We start from the raw sequence: 11,173 nt of genomic DNA, 5'->3' as shown, positions 1-11,173 counted from the left end.
GGGAAAGACAACCAACTTATACTATAAAAGTGGACGATCCAAATGTCTCAACGATTATTCCTGAATTCTTGGACGTATGTGAATGTAGTATTGCTTCCCAGAATGAAACTGATCCCGCATAGGGACAGCTCAGAATCTAAAGAAAGTGGTAATGAAACTTGATGTAAATGATGTAGGCTTACCAAGTATAGATTGGTCTGCTGATACAGCGCAGCCTGCAAGCACAGATAATACACCAAGCATAAGCCAGCCCGAGAAACCAAATAATATAGCCGTCAAGCCCAGCCTGAAAACCTTTTTTAAACTACATGACGAAACTCAGAGGAGCAAAACATCACCACCTTCTACCAGAACGCTTATTCATAATATAATGAAAATTCCTTGAGGTCCTGTTACGGGAACAAATACACGAACGCCAAAAGATACTTGGAATTACTTCATCGCAAATAACATTGTTGATGAAACTGACCATTGCACAAATCTGGAAGGACGATGCTCAGCAGCTACAGAAGTTCAAACATGACATTGTGTCAGAACGAGGAAATCAATGCATTCTCCTATTAGCTGGAAGTTAGAGAAGCTGGGATGTTCCTATAACACAATTATTTCGTGACTCCACTGGTAACCCTGTTTATATGGCAATTTTTTTTATATCAAGTTTGAAGAAATAAGGAGAACCATCACGTCTGATGATAGATGAACCCGACAAGCTAGGAGCGAAGATGATAATGTGGTAGCTTTCCGCAATGTGTGGGAACTATTCACAAACAACTTCAAGTAAAGCTTTCATCGAGGAGAAAACACCGCAATAGATGAGCAGCTGTTGTGTTTCAGATGGTGTTAGAGATTTCTACAGTTTATTCCAATGAAGCTAGGAAAATGTGGAATAAATACATTCTGGCCATGTGAGTGACAACATACGGTGTAGGTGGGCTAATGTACTCAGGAAAAAATCCAGATCACACTCACCAAGATAATGTTGCAGCTCATGTGATAAAGGCCCTGGAAAAGGACGCTTAGAGGAAGCTCAAGCAATGTCAGGATGAACAACTGCTTTATCAGTGTTTCCCAGTTTCAAGATTTATTGAACTATAAAATTACAGCATTCAGTACTCTTTACCAAAACAAACCACAAACTCCACCTCAAGTGAAACCATGAAAGATACGTGAGGTTCCATCTTCAGTATTTGGATTCAGAGTTGATTTGACGATTGTGAGTTATGTACCAAAGAAGTGTGGTGTTACTAAGTTCCATGCATCACGACGCCACAGCTGATAGGACTTACAGAAAGACGAAAGCAGAAATGATTTCATTTTACAGCAAAACAAAATTAGGTGTGGCGTATCTTGAACAAGAGGTACATACTTACACTTGCAATAGACAGGCACTTGCCTGCCGTTAATTTTATTGGCTAATATAATGGATGTTGCAGCTGTAAATGCTTTCTATTTACACACAAATCAACATCCAGAATATCACGATGACAAATCACATAAAAGGAGGATTTTCTTGAAAGCCTTAGCCCTAGAACGTATTGGTCCATATGAAATCCAGATACAATACTCCGAATTTGCGAAGAAATGTCCTGTAAGCATTGGCTAGATACGGCGTCAGAAGTGGCCAGGAAATGAATATAATCCACCTAAAAAATGTGTCCACTTGATCTGGAAAGGAAAATTGTTCAGTCTTGATCAATATGTCCTAAAAATGTATGCAATGAACATGGTAAGTTTGTTTGTGATGACTATTTCCAGTAATGTGCAGACCTTTATGACAAGGAGTCTAATCTTTATATCGATAAAATGCTGTGTGGGCAAATTTTTGTTAGGCATTTTCTTTCATTCTGTTTGTTCAAATGGTTTAAATGGCCCTGAGCACCACGGGACTTAACATCTGTGGTCATCAGTCCCCTAGAACTTAGAACTACTTAAACCTAACTAACCTAAGGACATTACACACATCCATGCCCGAGGCAGGATTCGAACCTGCGACCGTAGCGGTCACGCGGATCCAGACTGAAGCGCCTAGAACCGCACGGCCACACCAGCCGGCTTTCTGTTTGTATTTGGTTGCCTTATGCATATTGATTTGCGCTGTACCTCACCAATGCGCAATTCCTCGTTTATATTAATCTAATATAGATAATTATACGCCAAAATAACAGAATTAGCAAGGATTAAATTGACACCTATTCCATCGAAATTAATGTCAAACTCTTTTCTTTATTTTTTTCTAATTTAAATTAACTACAGGTGTGTTTTAAAGGACTGTATTCATTCGATTATAAATGTAAAATTTCGTAATAAACGTAACAAGGCTGAAAAATAACAATGTCGATAGAAATCTAAATGGAGGCTTCTGAAGCGCTCATCATGCCTTAACGTCAACTCGAACGCTTACGCATCCAAAGGTTAGTGATTGTTTGCATCTCTGTGTAATTTAATAAATGTGATTTTCTTTAACAACTTAAAACGCTAATATTTCTCTTTGTTATTTCGCAGAGTGTTTTGTGTCGGTCTCGTGTAGCGAACTATTTTCATCAGCACAAGATTTCTTCAGACACGTTGTATAATAATTACTTCTCTGATAACCAACTAATTAATGAACACAGTTAGTCCACTTGGACCAAATTTAGAGATAACTTCAATAAATTGGCGTAGTTTAACAAAAATTTCGTGGTACTTTTCATTGTCTTTCTGTTGTGTGATTTGAATAACTTTGTGACTAGAATGAAATTTTCACTCTACAGCGGAGTGTGCGCTGATATGAAACTTCCTGGCAGATTAAAACTGTGTGCCGGACCGAGACTCGAACTCGGGACCTTTGACTTTCGCGGGCAAGCGCTCTACCGACTGAGCTACCCAAGCACGACTCACGCCCCGTCCTTACAACTTTACTTCTGCCAGTACCTCGTTTCCTACATCCCAAACTTTACTGAAGCTCTCTTGCGAACCTTGCAGAACTAGCACTCTTGAAAGAAAGGGCATTGCGGAGACATGGCTTAGCCACAGCCTGGGGGATGTTTATAGAATGAAATTTTCACTCTACAGCGGAGTGTGCGCAGATATGAAACTTCCTGGCAGATTAAAACTGTGTGCGGGACCGAGACACGAACTCGGGAACTTTGCCTTTCGCGGGCAAGCGCTCTACCGACTGAGCTACCCAAGCACGACTCACGCCCCGTCCTTACAACTTTACTTCTGCCAGTACCTCGTTTCCTACATCCCAAACTTTACAGAAGCTCTCCTGCGAACCTTGCAGAACTAGCACTACTGAAAGAAAGGATATTGCGGAGACATGGCTTAGCCACAGCCTGGGGGATGTTTCTAGAATGAAATTGTCACTCTACAGCGGAGTGTGCGTTGATATGAAACTTCCTGGCAGATTAAAACTGTGTGCCGGACCGAGACTCGAACTCGGGACCTTTGCCTTTCGCGGGCAAGCGCTCTACCGACTGAACTACCCAAGCACGACTCACGTCCCGTCCTCACAGCTTTACTTCTGCCAGTACCTCGTCTCCTACCTTCCAAACAGTACAGAAGCTCTCCTGCGAACCTTGCAGAACTAGCACTCCCGAAAGAAAGGATATTGCGGAGACATGGCTTAGCCACAGCCTGGGGAATGTTTCTAGAATGAAATTTTCACTCTACAGCGGAGTGTGCGCTGATATGAAACTTCCTGGCAGATTAAAACTGTGTGCCGGACCGAGACTCGAACTCGGGACCTTTGCCTTTCCCGGGCAATCGCTCTACCGACTGAGCTACCGAAGCACGGCTCACGCCCCGTCCTCACAGCTTTACTTCTGTCAGTACCTCTTCTCCTACCTTCCAAACTGTGAGGACGAGGCGTGAGTCACGCCCCGTCCTCACAGCTTTACTTCTGTCAGTACCTCTTCTCCCACCTTCCAAACTGTGAGGACGAGGCGTGAGTCGTGCTTGGGTAGCTCAGTCGGTAGAGCGCTTGCCCGGGAAAGGCAAAGGTCCCGAGTTCGAGTCTCGGTCCGGCACACAGTTTTAATCTGCCAGGAAGTTTCAACTTTGTGACTATCATTCAAAATTTACGTAAGAATGAAGTTGGAGTAAATTGTATGTAACAATAACGTGTTGTACACTTTCGCCATTAATCAGTTATTACTTCAGAAACGAGTGCCTCGATTTTCTAATTACGGCAGGCTTACGCGATCATGGTTACGTGCGTAGCCGATGATAGAGGGGCGTGCTACACCTTCTGGAGTCAGCACGAAAAATCAACCCCAATCGAGTGAGATTTGTCTCCACGCCTTGAGTTATTATCGTACAGTCGCGGCATCCAGGAAGCTTCCTGGTTCGGCTTTGTGGGCTGCTGAGTCCACCTGGACCGTGCAAGATTTCCGCACAGATATCGCGGAAATCCTTGAGAAGAACTGGGACTAAGGTTTCCACCTGTACTTTACAACAAAATATCGTGAGTTATTTTGGGCATTTGTTCTCTGCACAATAAAGTATTGAAAACACTTTATTTCTCATTTTTTAATGTCAGTATTCTCAGTGTCAATGTTGTGAAAGTTTCAAGTGAGATAGAGTGACAAGCCGTTAATTTCAGATTCTTTGCAGTTAGTAAGCAGGGGAGAGCGGGTCTAGAAGTAACCTAGGTAAGTAGTTCCGACTTCAATAATTCCGCGACGGAAAGAGATACGAACATGAAGTAAACACGTCGTGAAATGAAACGCCACAGAGCACGTACGCAGCTCGTGGTCGTGCGGTAGCGTTCTCGCTTCCCGCGCCCGGGTTCCCGGGTTGGATTCCCGGCGGGGTCAGGGATTTTCTCTGCGTCGTGATGACTGGGTGTTGTCTGATGTCCTTACGTTAGTTAGGTTTAAGTAGTTCTCTTCTAGGGGACTGATGACCATAGATGTTAAGTCCCATAGTGCTCAGAGCCATTTGAGCCACAGAGCACCGACGGCAGCCATCGTAAACAGGCTAGTGGTCTCCGGAGCATAGGAACGATAGCACGTGCGTCGCTGGTTCACGAAGTTGTTATTTTCATTTTTGATATTTTTGATCTATATCACGAATTTTAACGAGTAGCCTTTAGTGTATCAGTGTTTTATTGCAAAAATTTATCTACTCTTTTGTTACACCTTGCGTAAATTACCTATGTTCCGTAACGTAACCAATATCTTGCTTTTATTTCAACATGTGTGACTGGAGCTAGATGTTCCGTTTTTCGCGGGCACGTTATGACCTCGGGACAACTTGTCCCAATTCATTTGTACCACCAATGGAATATAAATATGGTAATTTTTTTCTTTTGTATTATGAGGACGTATACCCGAAAAACAACACGAGGTTCTGTGTCACAGGAGTTCAAGCAAAAAGCAGCGGATGCAGTTCTCAACGATGGCAGGAAAATAAGAACTGTTGCAAAAGTATTAGATATTTGTCGAATTACTTTACACAGACTTGTCAAAAAGTTAAGATTTGGTTTAGAAAATATAGGGATTGGTTACAAAAAAGTAAAATTTGTCTTTACTGGAGAACAGGAAGATGTGTTACCACAATATCTGTTCAAGGTGCTTCAGTTTCCTTTGGTCTTCTGCCAGAAGAAGTCAAAAAGTTAGCTTACGAATGTGCACTGAAATTCAATGGTCGCAATATTCCACCTTCGTGGCACGAACATAGAAAAACTGGTCGAGACTTGCTGACTGGTTTTTTAAAAAGACATCCTCACCTGCCAATAAGAACACCGGAGACAACGAGTGCCAGCAGGGCGACATCATTTAACAAACACAATGTTACCGAATTTTTTACTAAGCTGAGCACAGTTGTTGGGTAAATATAAATTTCCACCTTATCTCAGTGCTAAAGCCGAGGAAAATTATTGCCAAGAAGGGAATGAAGCAAGTTGAAGCCACAGTATCTGTGGAACGAAGGACATTGGTTACAGCGGAACTGGCAGTAAATGCATTAGATCATGCAGTTCCTACCACGTTTATTTTCCTAAGGCTTAAATACAAGGATTTGTTTATAAAAGGCGGACTACCGGAATCTATCGGCGCAGGAAACAGTTCAGGATGGGTGACAGCTACGGAGTTTGTGAAATATACGGATCATTTTATCAAACATACTTAACCATCACCTGCAGATCCGATTTTGATGTTGCTCGATAATCACCAATCTCATACTGATATCAATGTGGTGGAAAAAGTGAAATCTAACTCCATTATAATGCTGTCATTCCCGCCCCATTGTACACACCGCCTACCGCCATTGGATGTTGGAGTAAACGCACCTTGAAAGGGTCCTGTACCCACCTTTCATTAGTTCGGTAGCTCATTTTCACTAGCATTTCTCCATCATTTCCTTGTTTCTCTTTCCTCATAACTCTCATAATGGTGCGATTGAATGAATGTGGTTGTGTGTCACGTTGCTGGACGGTGGCGTAGTCTGCTGCAGAAAGTCTGCGGTAGTCATACAGATTCAGCAGCAGGTGTACAGAATAGCCAACTCTCGTAGTGATCAAGTAGGCAAAGAGGTTTGCGCTACTTGTGAGAAATCCACCTGCGTTAGGTTGGTGCCTGAAATGGCTTCTTTGGGTTTTCCGGGCCACGCGGAGCGTGGAAGAGGCTGGAGAAGTAAAAGGGAGGCAGTCTGCCGCCGGTACGGGAAGCGACCACAGCTGTGCTCCAGTCGAAGAAGGGTGAGTTAGACTGCCCGCGTGGCGCGTTGTTACTTGGCGAGGGGAGAGCTGTTAGCTTTTGGTCTCGCTTTTGCTTTGCCTTGTCGCAGCAAGGAATGCAAAACTTTGGCAGATTTTTCTTTTAGTAAATTTCTATAGCAGTCTTGGATCCACCGGAAGAGCGCCACTCAAAGGCGTCGATAAGAAGTGAGCACTCGCTTCTGTATGAATGTTTGCCTTCAGCTGTGCCTATATAAGCTTTCATTTCTCTAAGCATTAATAGCTTAGCCTTCTCATAAATTTGCCTCGCTTGATGTATCGTTCGTCCGTGGGGAGCCGACCACGTGGTTGAACATTAAAGTTTGTTGGGCTACCGCCATCACTAACTGTCCGGTCTCATGTTTGTTTTAAAGAATGTTAACTGTTCATGATTGTGTGATGAGATATAGTTGCAACTTGGCCACGATACCTAGAAATTGCGTCTCCACAAACCACGTGGGCACGCGGGTGTACTGCGAAACGTGTACCGTTTCATGAGTTATTGCGATCAGTTATCAGGCAACAGCAGTTGTATGAATGATTCACACCAATGATTTTAGGTGTAAATTATAACGGTGTATGTTTCGATGCTTTTCTTTAATGTTTTAGGAATTAATATTATCAGGAATTGTGTACATGCCTCACATCCATATCTTAGGAATAAATGATTTTATACATACTTTTCTCTTGCATTCCGATGTTACGTTTTTGCACCTAAGCCACTCACCTCGTAGCTTTCCTGTTAGCACATCCAACGCGTTTCCTTACGCACAGGTCCAGCATTTAGTTTCCCCTTTTATTTTAAAACAAATGCTTTAGATTAAGTCTTATTTTCAGGTGTGTTGCTGGAAGCTGATCTTCTGCACAGTGTTCAGGCATCTACTATTTTTTTTAAATGGTTGATTCTCGTGGACAGTGCACAGGAAATACTATTAATTACATCGCATCCCCTATGAGCGATATCACGACGTACGTATTTTTGTGAGTTTCTGGTCTGTGATCAAATTAATTTATTTTCCGACTCGGCCAAACCTTTGATTAGTTGTATGGTTAGAGTCGGTGGCGACCCTAACCTTCTCACGTTATTTTCACAATCAATAAGCATTTCTATCCCCACTCTTAACGTATTAATCCGTAGAAACAGGTTATTTACAACCTTTCAAAAGCTATTGTGCAAAGGCTCAGTATAATTGGCTACGGAACAATCCTAACAAGACAATGTCGATATATGAGATCCCAGAAATTGCTAGACACGCACTACCTCGTGCAGTGACTCCCACAGACGTAATGAGTGCTTTCAGAAAAGGTGGCATTTGGCCTTATGTGCCCAACGGTTTTCATAGAAAACGACTATGCTCCATCTTATGTTACAGATCTCCCTTTAGCTTTAGAAAACGCATCAGATATGGTTTTAGGCGTTTCACATGACATCATCACAAATAGGTCGGTAGCCGTATCAGAGACTGTTACTACCATAGACGCTAATGCATCTGAAATTGTAAACATTACTACAGATACAAGACAAATCGTTGATGCGCCAGGGCCATCAGGGATTGTTAATCTGCCTGCCTCTTCTGGTGTCATAGAACAACTCGGAGATCAAGTTCCTTTCTGTCCAGAAGCATTACGTCCTCTTCCGAAGGCACCACCAAGGACTGGAAGAAACAAGAGACGTCTCAGAAAATCAGATATTTTAACCGATACTCTAGTAAAACAAACATCTGCAGAAGATCGAAGCAAGAAAAGGAAAGTGAACAACAACAATGAAAAAGCGAGAAAAAATAAATGAAAAGGGAAAGGTAAAACAACGCAAGGAAATGGAGAAGGAGAAGGCAAAGGGAAGGGGAAGTCTGTTAAACGACAGGTTTTACAAACGAGTAGTGAAAGGTCTGAGAGTGAAGAGGACAGTTTAGAGTATTATCGTCTAGCGTGCTGTGGCAGTTACTCTAATCCACGTTCTGGGGAAGAATGGGTCCTGTGTCAAGAATGTAACAACTGGGCCCATTCCAGATGTAGACAGAATCAAGCCTATGCACGAACTGTGATTGTGATATATCTTCTGATGATTAATTAATTGTGAGTATATACGTTTTCTGCCTGTGACGGGAATATGATAGATATTTTCAGCCTAAGATAAGGCCAATATGACTGAAGACTGAATTATCGAGGCTGAGTATTTACAAGTTATTTAATAAGCTGTTAATTACTGAAGGGTTAAGAATTGTTGAAGTACAAATTATAGTTACTTGTTATATAACACAGAAATGTTTGTGTACGACATTGTTGATTATTACTTAAATAAACAGACGTGGTTAAATCATTTATTGTTTTTTATTTCACAAATAGTAGCTTTAACAAATTTGGTAACAACTTACCCCAGCTTGTGATCAATTTGCCCCAAGTGGGGGTAACTAGTTATTTTACGACTTTAGACATTAAAACACTATTAGTAAAACAATCTCACAACAAATGAATAAAATAACTGTCTTAATATCAAAGTTACATGTATATAGCTTAATTTTGATTGCATCGCATCATTGCTAAAATCAAGTATTCTTAACGAATTTTTAGGTTAACTAAACATCGGAACTTGTAGTCCCTCTCTCCCCTACCGCATATGAATCTGCTAGACAGCGTGAAGTAAACTTGTCTCTGTGGATTGTTCACTCCACAAAAAGTTATCCGACGTCCTCCAGAGTACTGGTCATCACCTACAGGCATTAGTTGCAGCATTCCGCGTCCTTACATTCCGCGTCCTTAGGAGACGACTACTGCCTACCTGAGCCACCCGGTAGTTGTGACACTATTCTAGCGCTGGAAAGCATGGTGTTGTGTGTTTCAGTTTATCTTGTGTGCGGCGAATAGACTACAATAAATTTCGATTCTTCCGTTTTATACTTTTATATAATAGTGTATCGCGGGTATAGGCAACTACAGTAAACTGAGTAACCCCTGAACACTTACAAAATGTAATCTTAAACGTGAAACCGATGAAAGAGACATTAATATATAAATCCGAAAACATTCGCCAAAATGATCGAAACGGTGGTACAGAAAAAATGGCAGCATAAGTATGGAAGTCGAGAAGCAATATAAAATGGTGCTTCGTTAGCTAATGACCCACGAAATAAATACAATGTAAATGCAAATTACTTGGCGTTATATTTACAGTTGTTTCGGAAGGAACAGGGCAAAGCGCAGGTGGTTCCTCCATATAAGAAGAGTAAAAGGACGGAATTGCATAATTACAGGCTGATGTTCTTAACATCGGTTTGCTGCAGAATTATAGAACTTATTCTGAGTTCCAATATAATACATTTCCTAGAGACCGAAAAGCTTGTGTTCACGAATCAGCACGGCTATAGAAAGCATTGATCGTGTGAAATTCAGCTCTTTCTTTTCTCACATGATCTACTGTGATCTATGGATGAAGGGCAATAAGCAGATTTCATACTCCTACAGCAGACTGTTAACGAATGTACGAGCATAGGAAATAGATTCCTAGATAAATAAGTGGCTCGAAGATTTCTCAAGTTGTAGAACCCAGTATGTTGTCCTCGTCGGAACTGTTCATCAAGGACAAGGATGCCCATGGAAAGTGTGATAGGGCCGCCATTCTTTTCTATATATGTAAATGATCTGGAATACAGGGCGGGCAGCACTCTGCGGTTGTTTGCTGATGAAGCTGTGGTATACGGGAGAGTGCTACAGATGAGTGACTGCAGGGTGATACAAAACGACTTAGACTAAATCTATAGTAACATAGTGCTTCATAGATTACATATCTGGCCGTAACGGTGCAGTGCGATACGAGCGTGTGAGGACTACAGCAGGGAAGGCGAATGGTCGACTTTGATATATTGGGAGTATTTTAGGAAAGTGTAAAGGACACCGCATATAGAACCGTAGTGTGATCTATTCTTGAGTGCTGCTCGAGTGTTTGGGATCCGCACCAGGCCGGATTAAAGGAGGCAGGCTGCTATATTTGTTACGTGTAGATTCAAACAACACTCAAGTGCTGCGAAGTGGCTTGGAGAACTCAAATGTGAATCCCTGGTGGGAAGGCGACGCTCTTTTCGAGGAAGATTATTGAGAAAATTTAGAGAACCGGCATTTGAAGCTGACTGCAGAACTATTCTATTGCCACCAACATACATTTCCCGCAAGAAATGTATGAGAATTTAAGGCTCATACAGAGACATATAGACAGCAGTTTTTCGCTCCCTCTATCTGCGAGTGGAACAGGACAGAAAACGACTAGTAGTAGCATAGGTAGTAGACTCCGCCGCGCACGGTACGGTTGGATTGCGGAGTATGTATGTAGGCGTAGAGGTGAATGGAATAATCTTTTGTTCATTCATTTGTTGGGTATACATGTGTGTTATGTTTGACTGTACTTCAGCATTCACAGTTTGAATTTTTACTGTAATGAACATTAAGCGGCGGGATAAAAGAGACAAAGCGTCTCTGAATTTG

At 41.9% G+C, this 11,173-nt stretch overlaps 2 non-coding genes across 2 annotated transcripts; one reads left to right on the top strand and one right to left on the bottom strand.

The window, feature by feature from the left end:
* Positions 1-3,696: 3,696 nt before the first annotated feature.
* Trnas-gga lies at positions 3,697-3,773 on the bottom strand. Its single transcript has one exon. It is a non-coding gene; the product is annotated as a tRNA-Ser (tRNA).
* Positions 3,774-3,933: 160 nt separating this feature from the next.
* Trnas-gga lies at positions 3,934-4,008 on the top strand. Its single transcript has one exon. It is a non-coding gene; the product is annotated as a tRNA-Ser (tRNA).
* The last annotated feature ends 7,165 nt before the right edge of the window (positions 4,009-11,173 follow it).

The sequence above is a fragment of the Schistocerca americana genome, chromosome 5, assembly GCF_021461395.2.
Source record: "Schistocerca americana isolate TAMUIC-IGC-003095 chromosome 5, iqSchAmer2.1, whole genome shotgun sequence".
Taxonomy (NCBI): Eukaryota; Metazoa; Arthropoda; class Insecta; order Orthoptera; family Acrididae; genus Schistocerca; species Schistocerca americana.
Note: the sequence above shows the minus strand (reverse complement) of the source record. Positions and strands in the feature narration are given on the sequence as shown.